The sequence below is a fragment of the Acinonyx jubatus genome, chromosome C2 (genome assembly GCF_027475565.1).
Source record: "Acinonyx jubatus isolate Ajub_Pintada_27869175 chromosome C2, VMU_Ajub_asm_v1.0, whole genome shotgun sequence".
In the NCBI taxonomy this organism is placed as follows: Eukaryota; Metazoa; Chordata; class Mammalia; order Carnivora; family Felidae; genus Acinonyx; species Acinonyx jubatus.
In genome coordinates, this window is record NC_069384.1 from 7187089 (window position 1) to 7209152 (window position 22064).

Below are 22064 nucleotides of genomic sequence, written 5' to 3' on the forward strand. Positions count from 1 at the left end.
CCTGATATAATCACAAATGATAGTGAAGATCCGTGCTCAAAAGATGGGCTTTTAAATAAATGGAGCTAGAACAATTGGAAATCATATGTCAGGAAAAAACTACATCGCAGCACTATTGAATACCACACATAAAAGTCAATGACACATGGCTAAGAACTAAAATTTAAAATTCAAAAGTGTAAAGGTTTTCAAAGATGTTACAGAAAAACATGGTCATGACCTTCAAGTGCAAAAGAATTTAATGACGGAAAAACTACAAAGTATAAAAGAAATATTGATAACATTTTCTATATGAAACTGACGAACTTTTTTCATTAAAAGGTACCATTAGGGTACCTGGGTGGCTCAGTCAGTTGAGCGTCTGACTTCGGCTCAGGGCATGATCTCGCGGTCCATGAGTTTGAGCCCCGCATCGGGCTCTGTGCTGACAGCTCAGAGCCTGGAGCCTGTTTCAGACTCTGTGTCTCCCTTTCTCTCTGCCCCTCCCCCACTCATTCTCGCTCTCTCTCTCTGTCTGTCAAAAATAAATAAACATTAAAAAAAATTTTAAAAAGGTGTCATTAAAGACAGCGAGAAGACAACTGCACAATGGGAGAAGATAATTGTGACCCATGTAGCCTACAAAGTACTAGCGTCCAGAATGTACAGCCATTACTAAGTCAATCAGAAAAAAAATGTAGATATGTAAAAGAATTGAATAGCTCACTTCTCAAGAGTGGAGACATGATAGACAATAAATGTATGGACAGTGCTCAAGCTCAGGGTAATCCAGGATACGTACAGTAAAACCAAAATGGTACCCATTTACCCCCACCATATTGGCAAACATTAAAAAGGCCAATCATGGGGCACCTGGGTGGCTCAGTTAGTTAAGCATCTGACTCTGGGTTTTGGCTCAGGTCATGATCTCGTGGTTCGTGAATTTGAGCCCCACGTCAGACTCTGCACTGACAGTGCAGAGCCTGCTTGGGATTCCCTCTCTCTCCGCCCCTCCTGTGATCTCTCTTTCTCTCTCCCTTTCTCAAGATAAATAAACTTTAAAAGAATAAGAAAAATAAAAAGTCTAACCCAAAGCAGTAAGGGTGAGGATGTAAAACGAAGAGGGGCACTACTGGTAGGCATGGGGATTGATAGAGTCTCCTTGGAAAATAGTTTGGCACTCTTTGGCATTCACTGTAGAACAGATAACGTGTATACCCAAAATCCTGTTAGGGAAATTCCGAAGAAAATCAAGAACCTCCCACTAGTCCACTAAGATACATGAACCGCAATATCACTACAAGCATGCTTATAATGATCAAAACTGGAGGCAACCCAAGACTCCATCAACATTAGATTAGATAAGACAATTTTGGTATATCTACATAATGCAAATAATGACTTAAACTCACAAACTTAATACTGAGCCAAAGAAGCAAATAGCAGGAAAGCATATACAATATGGTTTCATTTATTTAGATTTCACAAGCAGGCAAAGACAAACAACATATTGTTTAGAGATGGCGTAACGATGTTCAAAAGATAAGAACAGAAGCAAGAGGCTGATTATTTCAAAGTCAAGATAGTGATTACCTCTCAGCGGAAAGAAAAGAGATGGGGTCAAGGAGGGATGCTAGGGTATTTTAAAGACCTGGCAATGTTTTATTTCCCGTTGTGGTGGTGATTTCTTTATTTGCTATGCATAGTCATTTTAAACGCTCATCTGTATATATGATGTATCTTGTCTTCCAAGCGCTATGCCAAGAGGAGGATAAACAGACTAAGTCACGGTTTCACACGCATCAAGAGTGGGCTCCTGTCGGAACAATGTTTAGCAGCCGTGGGAAATGTGGTGCACTCTGATGGTTCTTGCACAGGATGTTCCATTTCCTCTGCGAGACGGCTCAGAGTTCACTTTGGGCACAGTGGGTTTTGGTATTCCCCAGAAGATTCACTTCCTCTGCCCAATGCTCTCTGTTGGTTAGTTATTGTGGAATGTCTATGCGGCATTGTGTCTGTCTCTATGAGGCCCTTGTGACTGTCCTCCTTTCAAGAGGTGGAGCTTAATTCCCCACCCTTCAAGTGTAGGATGGACTAAATAACCTGCTCTGACTAAATAGAATGTGGTAGATGGGACAGCGTGTGTCTCCTGAGATTAGGTGATAAAAGGCATTGTGACTTTCTCCCTGCCTTGTCTCTTGGCTAACTCATTCTGGGGAAAGCTGGCCGCCATGTCATGAGGACCCTCAAGCAGCACTAGGAGGTCCAAGGTGTGAGGAACTGAGAGGTCCTGCCAATAGCCAGCCCTGTAGCCCCAATCAAGCCTCCAGATCAGCATGTTCTTGGTCAAGATTTTGTCCGAAATCTCGTAAGAAACCATGAACCAGAACCACCCAATTAAGCTGCTTCTGAATTCCTGATGCACAGAAACTATAAGGGAATAAATGCTCATTGTTTCGACACACTAAGTTTTAGGGAAATTTATTATGCAACAATAGATAACTAATACACCTTGCGTTCTCAGGATTGATTTGGACCCAACCTATATATTGATTTGGACTTTAAGAATGGCTGAAGTGATATAGCCTGGTTTGACCTCAGATCTGCAAGGTGCTTCCTCTGCTTCTGAAATATCTTCGGCTGATTCTTATCTCATTCCACTCTCCGGATTCTTATCTCATTCCACTCTCCGGAGTTGACTCTCCGGTTTTCTGAGACTAAATACTATTGCTTCTTCCCCCAGATGATAAACGGGTCATTATAAAAGCCTAAGACTTCAAAATTCTGGGTTTTGTAGATTGTAGTTGAAATGGTGTGGGCTTTCAAACCCCACTGGCAAGCACTGGGTCCTACCCTTTGCTGGTTGTTTGACCTTGGGTACGGCATTAATCTCCAGGAGTTCTCGCTCCTTATCTGTTGGTCAAATGCCAGTCACACAATTAAATACATGTCACTTAGGATTAAGTTTGGCCATGAAAGAAGAAAAACAATGGCTTTAATCAAGGTAGGATTTTGTGTCTCTTCCGTGTCAAAATCCAAAGGTAGATGGTCTAAGGATTGTATGATATCCTTGATATCAGGAAACCCAGGATCTTTTTGTGTTGTTGTTCTACCATGTGTAGTTATTCTGGTCAAAGATAGATGCTCCAATTCCAAAATATTCACTGAAAAAGCAGAAGTTGGACTTGGACTCTATCAGGGTTCTACCTAAGAAACCAAACCAGTAGGATAGTGTGTGTGTGTGTGTGTGTGTGTGTGTGTGTGTGTGTGTTTGCATGTTCCACGAATTAGCTTCTGCCGTCATGGAAACCAGCTGGGAAAGTCTCAAATCTGGTGGGCTGGCCAGCTGGCTGGAAACTCTTGGGCAGAAATTCTTCTTCAGTTTTGCTCCTAAGATCTTTCAGCTGATTGGATGAGGCCCACCCAGATTATTAAGGATGATCTCCTTTCCTTAAAGCGAACTGCTTATAGCTGCTAATCACACCTACCAAATACCTTCAGAGGGACACCTGGATTAGTGTTTGGAGACCTATCAGGAGTGACAGTTGCAGGCTACAAGTCTGGTTAAGATTGAGTCACCACTTCTTGGTTTCCTGCAAAGCTCCATGAAAACTGCTACAGCAGAGTGCTCGGGGGCGCAAATCAGGTCCCCTGATTTGGCCCTGCCTGCCGCCTTTCTTATTGTGCTACATACACCCGTGACCTCGTCCGCAAAGCAGGCTTCCTGTTCTGCAGCTCTCAGGGAGGCCTCCCTGCCCAGTCCCGCAGCCCCTGGGCTGTTTCCTCTCCCTAGTGTCCTCTTCTACATTCTGGATTTCCATCATCATCCCGGCTACGGCCTCCCTGAAGGAGAGTCTTGGCCCAGGGCAGGGGAACGCAGTAAGGACCTTTTTACTTGTAGATGATGCTGATTTGGAAAGTTCGGGGGTAGACTTCAGGCAGGGATGCACCCTCTCCGTCGGCCTCAATGTTGGGTGGGCTCATTTTACATCCTATCAAGGTAGTCGCCCAAACCAAACTCCGGGCTTCCAGATCTCTAAGCTCCACTACCATTGATATTTTGGGACAAAAAATTCTTTGGTGTGGGGGCCGTCATGTGCACTGTAGGTGGTCAGCAGGATCCTTGGCCCCTCCGCACCAGATGCCAGTCATGCTGCCCCTTAGCGCCAACAAGATCTGTAGACATATTTCCAGTGAGCCCACGAGAGACAAAGTCGTCCCTGGTTAAGACTCACTGGCTTGCGTCACGGCCTTTCAGCCACTCCAAAGGAAGAGCACTTCTTGGGGCACCTGGGTGGCTCAGTCGGTTAAATGTCCGACTTTGGCTTAGGTCATGATCTCATAGTTCATGAGTTCAGGTCCCGCGTTGGGTCCTGTGCTGATTCGGATTCTGTGTCTCCCTCTCTCTCTGCCCCTCCCTCACTTGCTCTCTTTCTCTCTCTCTCTCTCTCTCTCTCTCTCTCTCAAAAATAAATCAATAAACATTAATTTTTTTTGAAAGCACTTCTTTTTTCCAATATTTACAAGAGGACTAACTGGAATTATTCCCTGACTTCGGTCACACGTCCACCCCCAAACCCATCACTGCTGCCGGAGAGAGGCCAGTCTGAGCCATGTGCCCTAAAAGTAGGGTTGGTTCACACTCCGATCTTTGATGGGGGCGGGGAGGAGCTGTTACCCAAAGGGTAGTGAGGGAACTGCCAGGGCAGAGCTATCGCGAGATCCCTCCCCCCAGGGCACACGCTGCTGTTCCCACAGGTGCAGGTCTGCACCGGGCCCACTTCATGCCAGGTCAGGAAAGCTCTCGGAAAGTGCAGATGATTTCCGGACTTTTCCATAGAGCGGAGATCCATAGCTGGGGCTGGGTAACCTCTAAATTGCATTAGCAAAATCCCTTGCATTTATAAATTTTTCTGGTGAGATGGTCCGTTTCTTTCATCAAATCCCCGAAGTTTGCCATCTCCCTGAAATATTAAAGGCAACTGTTACAGAGGCCGACCTCCTAATTTCCAACCTTTCATTTAAAAACATTATTACTTTATTTTATTTAAAAAAATTTTTTTAATGTTTATTTATTTTTGAGAGAATGAGAGACAGAGTGTGAGCAGGGGAGGGGCAGAGAAAGAGAAGGAGACACATAATGCGATGCAGGCTCCAGGCTCCGAGCTGTCAGCGCAGAGCCCAACGTGGGACTTGAACTCAGGAGCAGTGAAATCATGACCTGAGCCGAAGTTGGACGCTTAGCCCACTGGGCCACCCAGGCACCCCTTGTGTATTTTCTTAAAATCAAAAAACCATGAATATAAACTTCTATCTTCCTTTACCTTTTATATGAAATATAGCAGAATACATTCCCTTTACACTGCTGTGTGTTCTGCCTTTTCCACTTAAAAATGCATCCCAGAGGGGCACTTGGGTGGCTCAGTACGTTAAGCATCTGACTTTGGCTCAGGTCACGATCTTGTGGTTTGTGAGTTTGAGCCCCGCATCTGGCTCACTGCTGTCAGCACAGAGCCCACTTTGGATCCTCTGTCCCCCCTCTCTCTGCCCCTCTCAATCTCCCTCTCCCTCTCTTAAAAATAAATAAACATTTAAAAAAATGTATCCCAGAGGCATTCAGTTTCCATGAAAGCTTCCTGGTTTGTTTTCATAGCAGCATGATATTCCAAGGCTTGGACGTACGATATTTTACGTGACTTCTCTATTAAGGAATTTTTGACTTTTGCCAACCTGTTGGTTACCCAAGTAACACTGCCATCAGTAACCTTGGACACCCGGAGGAGAATCAGCAGAAGCCAGAAGTGGTAAATGGATGCGTGTTTCAAAGGAGCAGTTTTGAAAATATTTGTAGTAAGGATTTCAACCCTACATACGTTTGACATCACCTCGGGGCATCTAAAAACTCCTGATACCCAGACCCAGCTTCCGGAAATTCCAATTGCCCCCATCTGAGGTGGGATCCAGGGGCTGGTCCCTTTACAAGTTTTTTGGGTGCACTGAATGGACAGGGAAGGCTAAGAACCGGGAGGGGAGGGGGGCTGAGAGCGCGTGGAAAGGAAAGTATTTGTGAAGCAACGCTGGAGAGAGAGGAGAGGTTGGGGCTGCCTGCTCTGTGGACTTTAGCAAGATAAGCGGGTTAAAGGCTTTGAAGATGTTTAGGTGTATTTAGCTGGGTTGTGTGTTATGTGGCCCCGCCTCCTGTCTCCCTTCGAGTGACAAGGCAAGGCCCACATTCCTTTCCGGGGGAAGTCTGTTCCGCTCCACGTCTGTTCCACGTGTGGTCGGCAGGGTGGGCTGGCAAAGGAAAGCCTGCTGTTACTCGGGTAAACACATCCTGCTGGCCCATCGGCTCTCCATGAGGAGTCAGGCACTCTTACAATCTTCATTTTGTGGAGGAGGAAGCTGGGACTCAGAGAGGTGAGGCGGCCTGCCCAAGGTCACACAGCTCAGAAATACGAGATTCACACCCAGGCCTGAGCGCCGAGGCTTCCTGCCAGATGAGACCAGCGTCCTTCCCTGCAGCTGTCAGGACAATCAGACGTGTGGCACTTGCTGCTTGCTGTTTGTCTGTTTCCCTTTATCTTTTCTAGATCCTGTCCTTCCCTGGCCTCTTGAAACTTCGTCCACATCAGCTCCCACAGGGTGAACCAGGCTAGGTGAGGGGTGGACTGTCATCGCTCCCCTACAAGGGGACTTACCAGCCCAGCCGCTCACCGGCCTTTGGCAGGAAGCACTATAGGAATGTGGGGGGTGACCTGTCCCCGGGAGCTTCTGTCGTGGCCACTGATAAGGGCTGGGCGGGCAGAGATGGGAATGTGAACCATCAGCCGCCCTGGCTCACAGTGGGAGCGTGAGTCCCCTTCGTGGGACTGTCCCCCCGCCCCCCATCCTGATCTGAGGTTGGCAGAAAAGGGACTCTTTATTTTAGACCAGGCCAGGACCTTGATGAGGCACGTTGGCCATCAGGGCTCATCAGTGTAACGTTTCTCCTGCGCTCTAGAATGCTGCAAGATCTGGGGGTGGACAGTGTGCTGGGCTCACCGCCCCCCACCCCGCGCCCCCCCAGGTGAGAGCCTGGGCGGGGCCTAGGGAGAGACGGGATTGAGCCTGTGGGCACACACACTTCTCTTTCTGAATGTGTGTGTGTGTGTGTGTGTGTGTCTGTATGTATCCCCGTATGTATCCCTGTGTGCATGTCTGTGTGTTTTCACGTGTCTTTGTGTGTGTGTCCAGATGCGTGTATCTGTGTCTATGTTACTGTGTTTGTGTGTGTGTCTCCACGTGTCCACGTGTATGTATCTTGTCTGGACCCTTGTGTGTCTGTGTGTGTCTGCATGTGTCCACCTGTGTGTCTGTGTGTCCCTCTCTCCCTACTGCGCTCCGGCACCTGCCGCTGGGCTCCGCGGCGCCGGGCCAACCCTGTCGTGCCACCAGGGGGCGCTGGAGCCACGTGCGTCGCCGCTTCCGCAGGGCACCAAGGCCGAGTCCTGCCTCCTTTGCCTTCCTAACTTGGAACGCTTTCTCTTTAAGGCTTCTCTTGTCCCTCCGGGAACGTAGAGGCCAGTTGTTGGGTCATCTCCCGACGCTCCCGAAGCACCAAAGCTCCTTTTTGTGGACGTTTAAGCTGAGGCGCAGCTGTCCCGGGTCTGGGGACAGAGGGAGCCTCAGTTATAAATGTAATGAATTATAGAGTCAGACTCTAAATGTTCATTGAATGTATAGCCTGGCTGAAAATATACCCTACAGGTTCTTAGGAAAACCGTGTAATATTGGCCCTGTTTTCCAGAGGTTGGGCCTAACGTATCATCGGAGGAGGAGGCCCTGAGGTCGTGGGCTGTGCACCTGCCGTGGTGGGGATTAGACCCGGCAGCAGAGCTTGAAGCGGGCGCCAGTCACACTATCCGACTTAGGGGACACGGGGGAGACACCAGCCAAGGGGCTCTCGTGGCCATCCCCCGGCCGCAGGGCTCCCTCTTGAGGGAACCAGAGCGCGGCCTGCCTAGGCCTCCTTCCCAGCAGGCGCGCTCCCTCCAGCCTGCGTCCCCCCCCCCCCCCCCCCCGGAGCCCAGGTCAGCGGCAGCTCCTGCAGCTCCAGGCCCCCGCCCTGCAGCCTGAGCCCGCGCCACCCGACTCAGGACCCTGCGGGCACCCCTCTGGACGCCTACATCACCGCACCGGCCCCAGGGACACTTCCTCCACCGAAGCCTTCCGTCTTCAACCCCAAACACCCCGGTTGGTCCCCTGGCCTCGGGGAAACAGGTCTGCTGACCTGCAACGGCCAGCGCACGTGGGTCAGGACGTCTGTCCCTCCTGCCCACAGCTGCCCTGTGAAGAGGGAGACACCTGGAAGCCCTGGAATTCTGTCTCGTCCCCAGGGGTCCTTGTGACAAACCTGGGGCTTCTCCAGGATGTAAGCAGTTTACCAAAGGAATTCATGTCCAAGCTCTTCCTTCTGACAGACTGCCTCTCTCCCCTCCCCATGTTCATCTGTCCTCACGTGACAGCTCGGGTCCGTTGGGTCTGTTTTAGACCAGGGGCAGAAGTTTGGTGGGTGGCCCGGCCATCGGGGCTCATCAGGGAGCCCAGGGTTTGTCCCCAACTCTGGAAAACGCAAGATCTGGAGAGGCCGGGGTGCTGCGTGCAGGTGCCTCCGCCAGCCTGGGCAGGGCCTGGGGGGACACGGGATGGAGCCTGTGGACACACACTGCCCTTTTTGAATGTCCGTGTGTGTGTGAGTTGTGTGTGCGTGCTGTGTCTGTTGTGTGTGTGTGTGTGCCCATGTGTGTATTGTCTCTGTGTGTGTCTGAGTCCCTCTGTGCCTATGTGTGTGTGTTGAGTTTCCCTGTGTGCGTGTGTATGCATGTTGTGTGTTGTGAGTTTCTGTGCGTGTCCACATGTGCGTGTCCACCTGTCTGTGTGTGTCGTGGGCTGCAGTCCCAGAGCTCTGATGCCCCGGAACCGTCCTTTCCAGAATTTGGAGCGGGTCCCCTGAGAAGAGCCAGCGCTGGGAGCTCTGGGCCAGCAGACCCCCTGGTGGCCCCCGGGGTCTGGGCACAAGAGTCATGGAAACTGGGAGCCTCCTGCAGACTCTGTCCCGGCTGTGACTTCCCCGACACGGGCGTGATCCCTGTGTGTGCATTCGAATCCGTCCCGCATGGGGGCTGTGTGTGATCCCGCATCACAAGAGGGAGGCGTCAGGTGCCGGGGGCCACGGTCAGGGTCGTGTTTCCCGAGAAGCAGCAGAGAAGTGCCTTCCTGGTGGATCCAGGGTCAGAGCACACAGGCGTGATCCCCGGTTGTGACCGCCCGAGTCGGTCGCACGCGCGGTGCAGTACGTGTCCCGGCCCCAGCACAGTCTGTGAAGGGGAGTTCTGCTTTCTCCGCCCCTCGGTCGGATGTGCTGCCATTTCGAGAACAAGTCCACGTGTGGTGGTTGACGCCACAGGGAGACATTCCTTTGTCGTAAAACATCGTGAGGTTCAGAGCCAGACTCCCCATCACCCTTGCCAGCCACTCACCCCACTGAGTTGGGTTGGGAAAGACCCGTTTATTATTTCATCTCCTTCTCCGATACAGTGCACGAAAACCGCTTGGTCTTCATAGGGAAAATGTACGCACGTGCGTTCTTACTGGAGCAAAAGGAAGAGAGCATTCTGAGTGCCAGTTGCCCTGAAATGTCCTGTTATACTAAACATTTCTTAAAGGAGCTGGAGAAGGAAGCACACATGAGCCGAGCACTTGTGTCTGGAGGGCCAGGTAGGTGCTCCCTCTACACGAGGGGGGGGGGGGGGCAGTCACGGCCCCAGGGGGCTCCCAGTGGGTGCCGCGCTTCTAAAACTGAGGCTGCAAATCACCGAGTCTGTGTGTTACCAATACGCCTTCCCGAGCGTGGCCCTAACTGCTTTCATAGCGCCTTCTGCACCAACACTGGCCTGGTGGGTGACCCGACAGGTCAAGAGAAACCATATTCCCGCCTGGTAAGTGTTGTAGGAGGGAACGCGGCCCCTGAAACCCCTTGGTGGCAAACACTCAGTTCTCGGTCCGCCACGGGCCTCTTCTAAGTGCTTCACAGGCACTGACTCACCTGATGCCACCACAAGCGTTGGCGTTGGCTTCTGCCGGCGGCTTTGTTTTCCGGATGAGGAAACGGCGGCACAGAGAGGTTAAGTAACTTGCCCAAGGTCACACAGCTGGAGAGGGATCGGGACACAGGCCGCCTGGCAGCAGAGGGCAGGACCTTGACTGCTCTGCTCCCCCGCCCGCCGCTGCTAAGGCGTAGGAAGGAGAAACCCTTCGTGTTACGGGGCTGAACATAATCCTCCTAGAGAATCAGCCTTTGAAGCTTTGAACTGAGCTATAAAATTAGAAACGAGGACGAAAACTCCCTCGAAGGTACCGGTCAAAGACCCAGAGAAACTAGGCAGGAGCGGTTGGGGTGGAAGAGAGGGGGATAAACGTGTCCGCCAGGCCCTTACAAGGAAATAGCGAAGACCGGTTCTCCGGGAAGAGGGTTCAGGTGAGGGAATCACAGCAACAGCCCAGCCGAGTCAGTGCGGCTCTCGTCCAAGAGGTGGCGCTGTGTTTCCTAAAAGGGAAGAGGCTAAGGGCTGCGGCTCTCCAGGCCCCCCTGAAATGCTGAGGTTCGCGGTTGGTTCCTGGGGTGGCTTGAGAGCAGGAAAACTTTTGCTGGGATCTCCCCCCCCCGGCGCCTGCCGGTGTTAGACCCGGAGAGGGGCGTCATCAAAGCCCTCCTAGCAGAGCCAAGGTCTCAGGCCTTGGGGCCAGCCCTGGGTGCCCTTGGCCTCCTGCAAAGACAACTGCGTGCACGAGTTCAGAAAGGCGCCCGGTCCTGTCGAGCTCGGCTGCCAGGTAATCTAATCTTCGCAACGACGACTCTACTGAAGAGGCTCTAGGATTTTAATCCCCAGTGCGTGGGCCAAGAAATCAAGCCCAGGGGTAGGCAGCAGCCAGGATGACGCGGCCTGGCGCCTGGAGACCCTGCCGTCCCCGCCAAGTCCCTTCCCATCACCCCGCCGCCACCGACCCCCCCAACCCCCTCGGAGCACTGAGCACAGGGCAAAGGTGCCTGTGCCCAGCCCCCAGCCCCGGCGGCGCTCTGAGTGTTACAGAAAGAGGGAAGGATTAATCCCAGGTGCGAATTTGTGTTCCCAGTACTTGTTTTCCCCTGAAAGGTGGAAGCCGAGCCGAGCACGGGAGGGTTTCTGTTAGTTGCATGGTGTTCCGGCTCCAGACCGCGGTGTGACCGCGAGCCACGCGCGATCCGCTGAGCTCCCAGCTCTTACAGGAACGGACGAGGCCGCCTTTTTTTGGACGTGGGAGGCGAACGGAAGAGGCCTTCGGTGTCAAGCTTCTTACATTCCCCAGGCTCTGGTCCTAATTTACGTCATCAAAGCTGACCTGGGGGGAAAGGGGAAAGAAGAACCCGTGTGTCACGTGACTGAGGTAAGCCAGGCGTCAAAATTCTCCCCCTCTCTCCCTCTCCCCCCTGCTTCCAGTCATCCCTCCCAACCCACCAACCAACTTCCTCCCTCCCTTTCTTCTCCTTTCCTCCTCTTGCCTCTTGCCTCTGCCCTCCCTCCTCCCCCCTCCCTTCCCTTCCTACTTTGCTCTGAGTGTGGGGTGGGAGAGGACCACTCAGAGCCAGCCCAGGAGGCAGAGACCAGAGCTTCTCAAAAAAGAATTTTTTTTAATATTTATTTATTTTGGTGGTGGGCAGGGGGGCAGAGAGAGGGGGAGACAGAGAATCCCAAGCGGGCTCCACACTGTCAGCACAGAGGCAGACCCGGGGCTCAATCTCAGGCCCTGTGAGATAGTGACCTGAGCCAAGATCACGAGTCTGGCGCTTAACCGACTGAGCCCCCCAAGTGCCCCCCCACCCCCCCGCCACAGCTTCTCCAATGTTAATGGGCTCACAGGTAAATCACTTCCGATCCTTGCTAGCGTCTGGGGTGAGCCCGCGATTCTGCGTTTCTGGCAAGCTTCCAGATGTTGCTGCCGTGTGATGCTTTGGACAGAAAGGCATGAGGGGGCGTCAAGGATCAAGTGATGTGCCTGACCTAATGGTCTTGGGGTCTTGCTGTGGTGACGGCCCAGCAGGGGCTGTTGACGACTGCCATGAGGCCCGGCCAGCTGACCAGGACAGCCGGGCCCTGGGCCCCTCAGACCAGCTACTCTGGGAGCTGCAGCTTTGCATCTTGGGTCTGGGGATCTTTTGAACTCAACACCCTCTTACAGGCTCTGGGAGACGGGCTGAGGCGAGTGGAAAGGGAGAGAAGAAAACGGACAGCCGTCTTGTTGGGAGTCCCCTCATTAGACGGGGGTGGGGAGAGGTGAGAGGTGTCCCTTTTCGGCTGGGCACCAACTCAGCCCTGACAGGCTTCTGACTCCCCGATCTGAGAGGGTTGGACAAAACTGGGAAATTAGCATCCCATGGAGTGTTGTGCAGGGACAAAGGTAGCCCTGAGTGTGCCTGAATCTCCAGGGGCGGGTGACCCTGGAGCTGACCCATCTGTTGACACGCAGCCCGGGTGATTCTGACCTACACTCTCATTTCAGAGCCACCATCACCAAGGTCACGTCCAGCTGTACAAGTTTCTCTTTCCAAGCTGGTCAAGCTGTCGCTCCTGCAGTGTCTCAGCAAGCCTGCAGGAGGGGCTGCTGTGCAGGGTAGTCGGGGCCTGCCAGCCTCTGCCCCTCCCCCCCTCACCCTTCCCCACTCTAGAGGAACCGAGGCCAGATAAATTAAATCTTGGTGCACAGCCCCCAAGTGCAGGCCGGGACTAAGTTCAGATGTTTGGATCCTGGGTCTAAAACACGTTCATCGTAGCCACCCCTCCCTCCTTTGCCCTGAACATGCCCACTAGTTTCTCTGCCCCCACTCACACATGTTTTTCGTGGTGCCCAGCTACTGCAAAAAAGCCCAACTTCCTGTCTTAGGGAGACCTGCTGTATTTTGCCAGCCACTCAGCTGCCGCTCCATTCTGCCCCTTCCAGGCAAGTCTGCTTTCAGCCGCTCGGTTTTCCTGACTTGCTCATCCTTGGAAAATCATCTACCGAGAGCTTTCCTGCCCTGAACACCTTCCCTGCCAAGGTCTTCCTCATCCTTCCGGGACCAACATCAGTATTCCCCTTCTCTGGGGATTTCCGCAAGAGGCCCCCTCCTCTGACTTCCTGTGGATGCTGCTCTGTGGCTGGAAAGCTCTTTGTATTCAGGGGATCTGATTCACCTTGCCAGGCCCAAACCCTCGCCCAGCACGCGGCATCGTGCAGCTAGGAAGTGCCTGTCGATAGGTTGGCAGAATGAATGCATTATTTAGTTTTTTTAGAGGGCCAAGCTTGTGCTGAAAGAGTCTGACGGTCTTTTTCTTTTTTAATTTTTTTTAATTTTTTTTTTTTTAATTTTTGAGAGAGAGAGACAGACAGAGCGTGAGTGGGGGTGGGGCAGAGAGCGAGAGAGACACAGAATCCCAAGCAGGCTCCAGGCCCCGAGCTGTCAGCACAGAGCCCGACGCGGGGCTCGAACTCAGGGACCGGGAGATCGTGACCTGAGCCAGAGTTGGTCGCTCAACCGACTGAGCCACCCTGGCGCCCCTGGATGCATTATTGACCAAGGCTTATGTATTGAATGACCCGTCTTGACTATTGGAGCTTCATGATCTCCAGGGTCTTAGGATCTTCCACTGATTAGTGAAGATAGGTAAAATTTTTGAGTTTTTAACCCAGAATATAAAAGCGCATGTAAGATGCCCTTAGTTTATCCTCCAAATAGAGCGTAACAGACCCAGGACACCACACGGGAACCACAAAGACACGTCGGAAAGAAAACACTAAGGGTGATGGTCGAACAACTAAAATTGCCTGCATTTTCAAGGCGTTGTTATTCCTTAACGGGTTGATTCAGAGCTAAGGAAACCGTCCGTGCCTTAATACTATGCGCGATAACTGCCTAGAAGCATCTTCACGTCAGACAGCTTGGTTGACAAGTAATAGACTGACCTTATTAAAAGAGCATGACAATAAGTCCTTGGGGGTTCATGGTGGGTAGACGTCAGAGACCCGAGCTACGTTCTTCTCTAGGGAGTGTGGGCAACAAATCAGACGAAATAGATTCTCTTATTTCATCTCGAAGTCTGGCCAGTCTCCAGAAACCAGAACCTTCCCACCTCCCACTTAAGAGTAACTAACCACAGCATGCTTCGGCTGTGGAATTATCCTGATAACTGACACAGAATGATGTTTCTTCGGCTCTGGCCTGCTCACTGGCTTGTTCTCCCTGCCCGCGCCCCCCAGGTAATTTGAAAACACTGTTCCACTTTGCTTCCTGTAACTGTAGCCAGACATGCGGGGCAGTGAAGAGAGTCATTATTTCCATAACTGTCCACGAGCAGTTTTCTTACTTAAACCACATCTCCGACCCTCCCCTCAGAAAACAACTCAAACGGAGAATATGTTTTCTTAGCAAACCTCAGGCAAATATCTTGGCCGGTTTGCCATTTTCTTTCAGTGGATTCCAGGAAACGGGGATGCAGGGGTGCCTTACGAAGCCCCAGCGTGTGAGGTTCCGGACGTGAACCTCCCATCCTGAGAAAGGGTGGCGAGGGGTCAGGTGTATGTGTTTTCTTTTTCTTCCTTTTTCTTCTAGTAGACACAAATTATAAGTTAAGCCTTTTTTGCCCTCTTTTCTCTCAAGAATACTACTGTTTTTTTAGAAACTGTGCTCACATGAGTTTTTCCTCCCTCGTGGGTGCAGATGGTGACAATTACCGGGAAACTTAGCTGCTTATTTCTAACGCAAACAGTGATAGAATCTTGACGCATCTTAGCGGACACGGCGTGCTTCCCTGTGGGTTGCTGGTGCCGTGGACTGCAGGGAAGGGGTGGGCCCTGCTCCTAGCCCCTCCCCTATGAAATCCTGTCCCCAAATCAGCCATGGTTGTGCTCCCCAGAGATTCCTAAGCAGGGACATCTTCTCTCCCAGGATCTGGGGTATCTAGGAATCCGTCTTTCATTCAAACCATTAGACTATGAAACCAGGGTCTAAGGGACTCAGCCGTCTCACGTTTCCTGTCCTACCATTGGAGTGACAGATCTCCAGTGTCCTGGGCAGCAGGAAAACGTGTGACTCGGTGGCCTGTTTCCTGATCACCCCCCACGAGAGGCCACAGCACAGGGGACCCACCGCCTTCTGAGACCAGTTGCATCCTGGAAGCCTCCGCAAAGAAAATTCCTAATGGCAGCAAGCTAGCCCTGCTGCGTCTCTCTCAAGAAAAGACTCCTCCTCCGCGGGTCACAGAAGGTGTGGCCATGTTCCCCTGGGAACCAGCTCTGAGGAAAGAAGTAGTCCCTCCAAAGGGGGTCGCCCCACCTATTTGTCACATGAGGAAATTACCGTTCGGTTTCTGCGACGCTGTTCAAGTAAACGCTTCCCCTTCCCCCTAAACACTTACTGTCATGGAGCAACCTTCACGGGTGGGGCTTCATCTTCACGTGGGGACCTGAACGCCAAACATTGTCGTGGCTGCACAGGGACAAACCATCTTTGGGAGGAGGAGCACTCCTGTCTGGGAAGCCATCTCGGAACTGTGGTCACAGCTCATGGCCACTGTTTTTGTAAGTCAGGCGACGGGGATAACAGAATAAGGGCAGGAGGCAGTTGGTGGGGATTGCTGTGGGTCCAGCGACCCGAGCTCTGAAAAGCACAACAGTCCAAGAGTGATAACCTACCAATACGTCCCCTGGAGAAAATAGTGGCTACCGACGCTGGATCACTGCGTGGCAGGCATTGTGTGTGTATTATCGCACCCTATCGGTGACTATATTTACAGAGGGAAACATTCAGATTTAGAGAGATTCGTAAATTGTGTAAGGATGTAGTTTCGCAATTGATAAATGATAGGGCTTAGAATCTGTTATGGACTGAACTGTGTCCACCCCCCAGATTTGTATGTTGAAGCCCTAATTCCAGCGTGATTACATGCAGAGAGCGCCTTAAGGAGGTAATTAAGGTTAAAGGAAGTCATAGGGTGAGGACCCAATCCAATGAGACTGGTATCCTTTAACAAGAGGAAGAGACACCGGAGGTCTTTCTCTCTTCACAACACACACGGGGAGGGGTCCGTGTGAGGACATGTCGAGAAGGTGGCCATCCACAAGCCAGAAAGGGAGTCCTCACCAGAAATGAACTGTGGAGGCACCTCGATCTTGGGCCTCCAGCCTTCAGAACGAGGAGAACATAAACGCCTGAGGTTTCAGCCACCCTGCCTGTGGTATTTGTTATGGCAGCCTGAGGTAACACAGAATCTGACCCAAAATCCATGCTCTTCACCATCCGCCACGCTCCGTGGTCCCCTTGCTGCATAGTAGGGACTTTCACGCTTGATGGGCTGATGTAGTGCTGATATCCAGGGCTGATGGGGAGCCCTCTTGCCCCCAGAAAGAAACTTGAGCGGTGATAGTGGCCTCTTCCCCTGTGTGCACACTAACTACATTATATTAACAAATGGGCATGCCGGATCAGGTGGATCGTAACCAAGCAGAAAGGGCTGGAATCTTGTGAGAGGATAGAACCATGTGTCCTTTGAGGATTCAATACCAGAGATGTCCCTAAGGCACCTCAGCGCCCCGCAGGTCCAAAGGACTCATGCTGTTCCCTGCCTCCCGCCCCAACCCCCAAACACCACCACCCTGGTTTTCTGCCCATGATCCACATCTCGGAGAGCGGCACCCCCCACTTCCACCCCAGCTTTATCCCTGAGACGCTCTCCCCGACATCTCTGTGACCCATCTGTAACTGAATTCTCGTCTTTCCTTTAAAAACAAAATGATTGAATTATAAATAACACACGGTGTTATGTGCATTGCAGGTGGATATAATGATTGGGCAGCTCTGTGCACCGTTCAGTGCTTCTCACAAGTGTACTCTTAATCCCCTGTGTCTGTGTGTTCTTTTAATGCCCTACATATCTTCGAAATACATCTGCTCCTCCCCAGCTCCACCGATACCACCCCACTTAGATTACCGAAATAGCCGTCCATCTGGTCTACCCGTAAGATCGTGTTGGGTAGTCGTTAAGTATGTGACTTCGCAGCCAGATAGCCCGGTTGGAACACTAGCTATGTGTTCTGTCCGTGGTTTAGTTTCTTCGTAGTTAAAATAAGGATCAAAACAGTACCTGCTTCGTCGGGTGCCTGCACTCCAATTAAACACTGGTGAGTACGCCAGACACGTACTAAATCACTCCGTGCCGGCTGTCGTTACTATGACCCGCTCTGGCCTCCTCTCATCTGTCCTTCCCTGTGCGGCCAGAACACTCGTTTGAATGCTCCACGTAAATCGATCGTATGGCTCATCATCGCGCTTTAGGATAAAGATGATGGTCTTTAACTCACCTGCCAGGAATTGCCCTGTGTGGTTCTCGCTCACCTCTACAGCCCTGCCCCACAACTCACTCCCCTGCTTCCACGGCCTCACCCCCAGGCTTCCAGCCCTTGTGCTCACTGGCCCCCTTGCCACGGGGACTCCTTTGCACTCGCATTTAATCAGACTAGGAACCACCTTCCCTCCCTTCCTTGTCAACGTAACTCCTACCCATCATTTGTTTCTCAGTTCAAATGCCACTTCTTAGTGGAGGCCTTCTGTGACTCCTCTTACTTGGCTCCTTTCCATGTGGGAGGCTTTTATTTGTGTGAGGGATTTTCGGTAATGTTACGCCCCCCATGTGAACAGCACGAGAGACTGGCCTAATGCGCGACAGGTAGCAGGGACTCAAGATTACCCTACTGTGAGAGTTTAATGAGAAAATCATGCCCCCCCCATCACTTCTAGACCCCCACTCTTCTCTAGGATCAGCTTGCAGGGTGGGAATTGAAGGGCAGAGTAGAAACTCATCCTTTCAGGCTATTGTTATTGTATTCAAGCTCCTACTGGCTTCTCAATCTTTTGTTGGGGGAGAGAGAAATGGCCACTAGCAGGGGGAGTGTTACGGTTCCCTGTGCTCATTCGCATCATTACTCTACCAGACCCTCACACCATGACTCAACTGGGAGGTGGGGAGTCTCCCTGCTTGCCAATGGGTAAACAGAGGCCCCAGGAGGTTGATCTATCCAAGATCGTACAGCTAGTGAGTGACGGAGCTAGGGTGAGACAGCTGCCCAAGGAACCTAGCTGTGCTCCAGCACCTGGCTGCCGCAGAGACCCAGACAGGGACAGGTGATGACGGCACAAAGGAAGGAGGTCTGCCCCTTGCCCTTGTCATTCGCTTCTTTGTCTTGGAGAAGTCCATCCATTCTATTTCCTAGTTGTCACAATTTGAGTTGTCTGGGAGAACACTCTGACGTGGAGTTTAGGGTAGGTGTTGATGAAAGGGTGCCCTTGGGATGGACACCCCCAGTGGGAGGGACGGGTGGGACAGCCTGGGTGGGCTGAGGGAGAAGCTGAGCTGCAGTGCGGGACAGGCAGCCTCGGCTGACTCTGCGGAGAACTTGGGAGCTAAAATGGCCAAATGCTGGGCCTTTATACTCCCTCTTCCACCCATCATTGGTTGTGGGCCATCCCCCCGTGACTGAGGCCATCCAAGGAGGGCTGAGAGCCATCCTGGCAGCTGGGAGCCATACGTCCTCCCCTGAAGGGGAATCTGGGCAGGGCATCATCACGTCTACTCAGCTAGTCCCCATCTCCTGCTTTTTCTGCCTCATCTATGGTTTTTGCCCTTTCTTCTACTCTTTCCATGTTTTCTAGTCACTCATCAGTCTGGGAGAACTTCTCCTGAATGAGTCTCTAATGATACGTGCCTATGATCCTGGGGCGGCCGTGCGTCTGAGTGCGTCGGATTTGCGATAACTGACACTACAGTGATTACACGGCCTAAGGGATTAAAACCAAAGAAAGAACCAAAGCAAAAGTAACCTACCTGCCCTTTTCCATCAGAGGCTTTATATTCCAGCCCACAGTTCCTTTTCTTTTGAAGATAATTCCCACAAAGCCGAATAATTACATAACGCATATCCTCGCGCAAGGCCCGGCATTGGTAGGACCAATGCCCCTGGGACCTTGCTTCTGTTTGGCCCTTTGTCCTTCTCAAGGGTTTCCACGTGTGCTTGATTTCTCATATCAAGGCAGGCACAGCAGATATCAATTCCTTCTCGAGCCCGAGAGGACATACGGAGGTCGGTACCATGCTCAAGGCCACGGCACCAACTCCCGGCAGAACCAGGAGGAAAGCACGGGTCTCTCAACACGCAGAGCTTTTCGCTCTTCCGGTTTTTAGGGAGAAGGCGTCGGTCACAGGGAGAATCCCCTTTTGTGTGATGGTTTACTTTTTGTGAAAATATCTAGATTCCTTTTATTGGCCAGTTAGATTACTCAGGCTTTAAACTTGTGATAATTTGCTTTCTTTTGGAGTCAGAAGAGCCCAGGTTTGGGGGCGTCCGACTTTGGCCCAGGTCATGATCTCGTGGTTCGTGAGTTCGAGCCCCACGTTGGGCTGTCTGCGGTCAGCACAGAGCCTGCTTCAGATCCTGTCTCCCTCTCTCTCTCTCTGCTCCTCTCTCTCTCTCAAAAATAAATAAACATTAAAAAAAAAGAGAGTCCAGTTTTTGTCACATTTGCTCCAGCGAGCCCCAAGGGAGCCAAAAGTGTAGACACCAGCAGATGTGAGCAAACAGCTCAGTGGATGTTTATTAATATATGAATATTATAATCACGATAATTATAGTAATACTAGGAATCACGATCTTTTTTTTTTTTTTTGCCTCTCTGGAAAGTCAGGCTCCAGTCTCAGCAGAGTGCACTCCCAATCTGCAAAAGATGTCTTGGGACTGCTCTTTTTCACTCTCTCTGTTCTTTCCTGCCAGCGGGCTTCTAATCTCTCTTGGCATTAGGGCTCAGTTTCTTGCTGTGGGACCTGCACTCAGCCAAAGTGACCCCGGGACAGACTCAGCATAAACACAGTCCCTTGTGAGTCGACCTTCTGGGGTAAGTGAACAGGCGCTGGGCTAAAAACCCGGAACTGGGCACCGTTTAAGGATTGTCACCTGCTCCGTGGCTCTCTTTGTCCCCCGGGGGTGGCTGGCTCACGGAGTGCATGCCCGGCCCAGAACCACACAAAAGCCAACATTTTATCGACACTTGACAGCCAAGCAAACACTTGATTCACTTACTTTTTCCTGGCTTTGCTCTACTCGATAACAGAGGAAGTGTCCCGGGGAGAGAGAGTGATGGAGGGTGTCAGCAGGAGTAATTGTTCTGGGCTCGCTGGGGCAGGCGTGGTGCTCACCAGAGCCTACGCTGGCTGCAGGGCCGTTATTCGTGGGTGGGAAAGGGCAGTTCTCATCCAAGTCATCCGTGGCCTCTTTCGCTGGGTAAGTGTGCTGCATTTGAATTCACCGAGGCCGTGGAAGCGACTATTTGATTATTCAGAAGAGGGAAAGACTGAGCAGAAGGATTGTTTCACAGTCTAAGTGACCAAGACTGTCAGATTAAAGGGGCTGATTCTTTCCTCCTCATACAATCCCCATCATTCTTGAAAGACCTTCTGAACGCTAGTCCACTATCATGGTATGGGGACATTTATGAGGTCAGCATCTCTCAAGGAAATGCAAGGCCAATACTCTGGGGTTATAAATGCGATTCTAAATATCTTGATGAGAATGTAATATCTCAGCAGGTGGCCCGGTGCTTCACAGAGACCCTTTTAAACCTAAAGTCTGTTTCTATTTTCTGATCATCCGGGGGAAGGGACGGAGTTTGAGGCGGCAAAATGAAAAAGAGTTTGAGAAGGTAGTTGCAGAGGAACTGTTCCCTCCCTACCAGCTCAGGGACTCCCGGGCTGAACCTGTCCATATACTCCTGATGGCATCTGGAGGTCAACCGGGGAAGTAAGGTAATGAAAGAGATCCAACCCGTGTCGTACAGGTGGGTAAGAAAGAGTGAGGTGGTCAGTGAGTAGCAGATTGGGAGACACAACCCTGGTAATAAGGAGCTGAAGATTTCTGCCAGGGCAGCTGTGACCTAGGCATTGGGGATAAGATCATGAAGGAGAGGGACGTCCCTGCCCTCACCGAGCTAACGCATCGTTCCGCAGATACCAGTTAATTGAAGACATGGACGCCACAAACGATGGGGTGCACTTTTCTGAAAGCTACCAAGCTTTAAACCTTTTGGTGGAGAACATGGGAGATCTGAGCATAAGAACTCTCACGCTTAATACTTGTACAACATCAAGGGTCAAGACTGAACACCAGATGTGGCCATCTAAGCCTATTGACGTCTCCAAGGCTGGGACTCTTGACCTTGCTGTATCAAGGGAATGGGGCCTCTTGGCCACTCCATGGACACCTCAGGCTCTACCGTAGGGTGTGTTTGGAGCAGCAGTGACTGTTGATGACTTCATGTCTCGGTTCTCAGCTTGGGCTTGTTGCCTTTGGCCCTTGGTCCAGGCTCTGCCCTCATGCATCCTCTGGCTGGGTTCTGACGATCACATGAGGGAGGCACTTTTCCTCAGAAGCAAAAACAGAGTTGTTGGTTAGTTAGCAGGGTGGGCCGGTGGCCCCCTGACAAAGATGCTGGCTGTGACTTAAAGCACTGGGAGTGGGCAAGGGAAACCCTCCTTTCCAAAAACTGATGAGGGTCCTTGGGGAGAAAGAACAGAGGTTTGTGGTGGGGAATTTGAAACTCTGGGCAAAGATAGGCCTGGAAGCGAAACACAGGCATGACTTCCAGGAACCAGGTCTGCTGGGAACTGCTGGGGAAAGGCCAGCCAGGAACACCTGGCCAGGAAGCCAAGGACGCAACAGCCTCTGTGCTTCAAGGCTCTGTAGGCAGGAAGAGAAGGTGCATGGCTACTATAAGGACTATGTGTTCCATACCCTTTTCCCAAAGAGGACAAGTTATCTCACTGCACTACACGGGCTTCTAAGGATAATAAATCAAAAGAGTAGAATTTGGGATTACTCCGAAAATCTAGAATGTATGACTGTCATGTTGTGGGGGAGGTGACATTTCTTCCCCACCCCATATGGAGGGATATCTATTATGAGGTTTAGCTTCCTTCCTTTCTTTCTTTCTT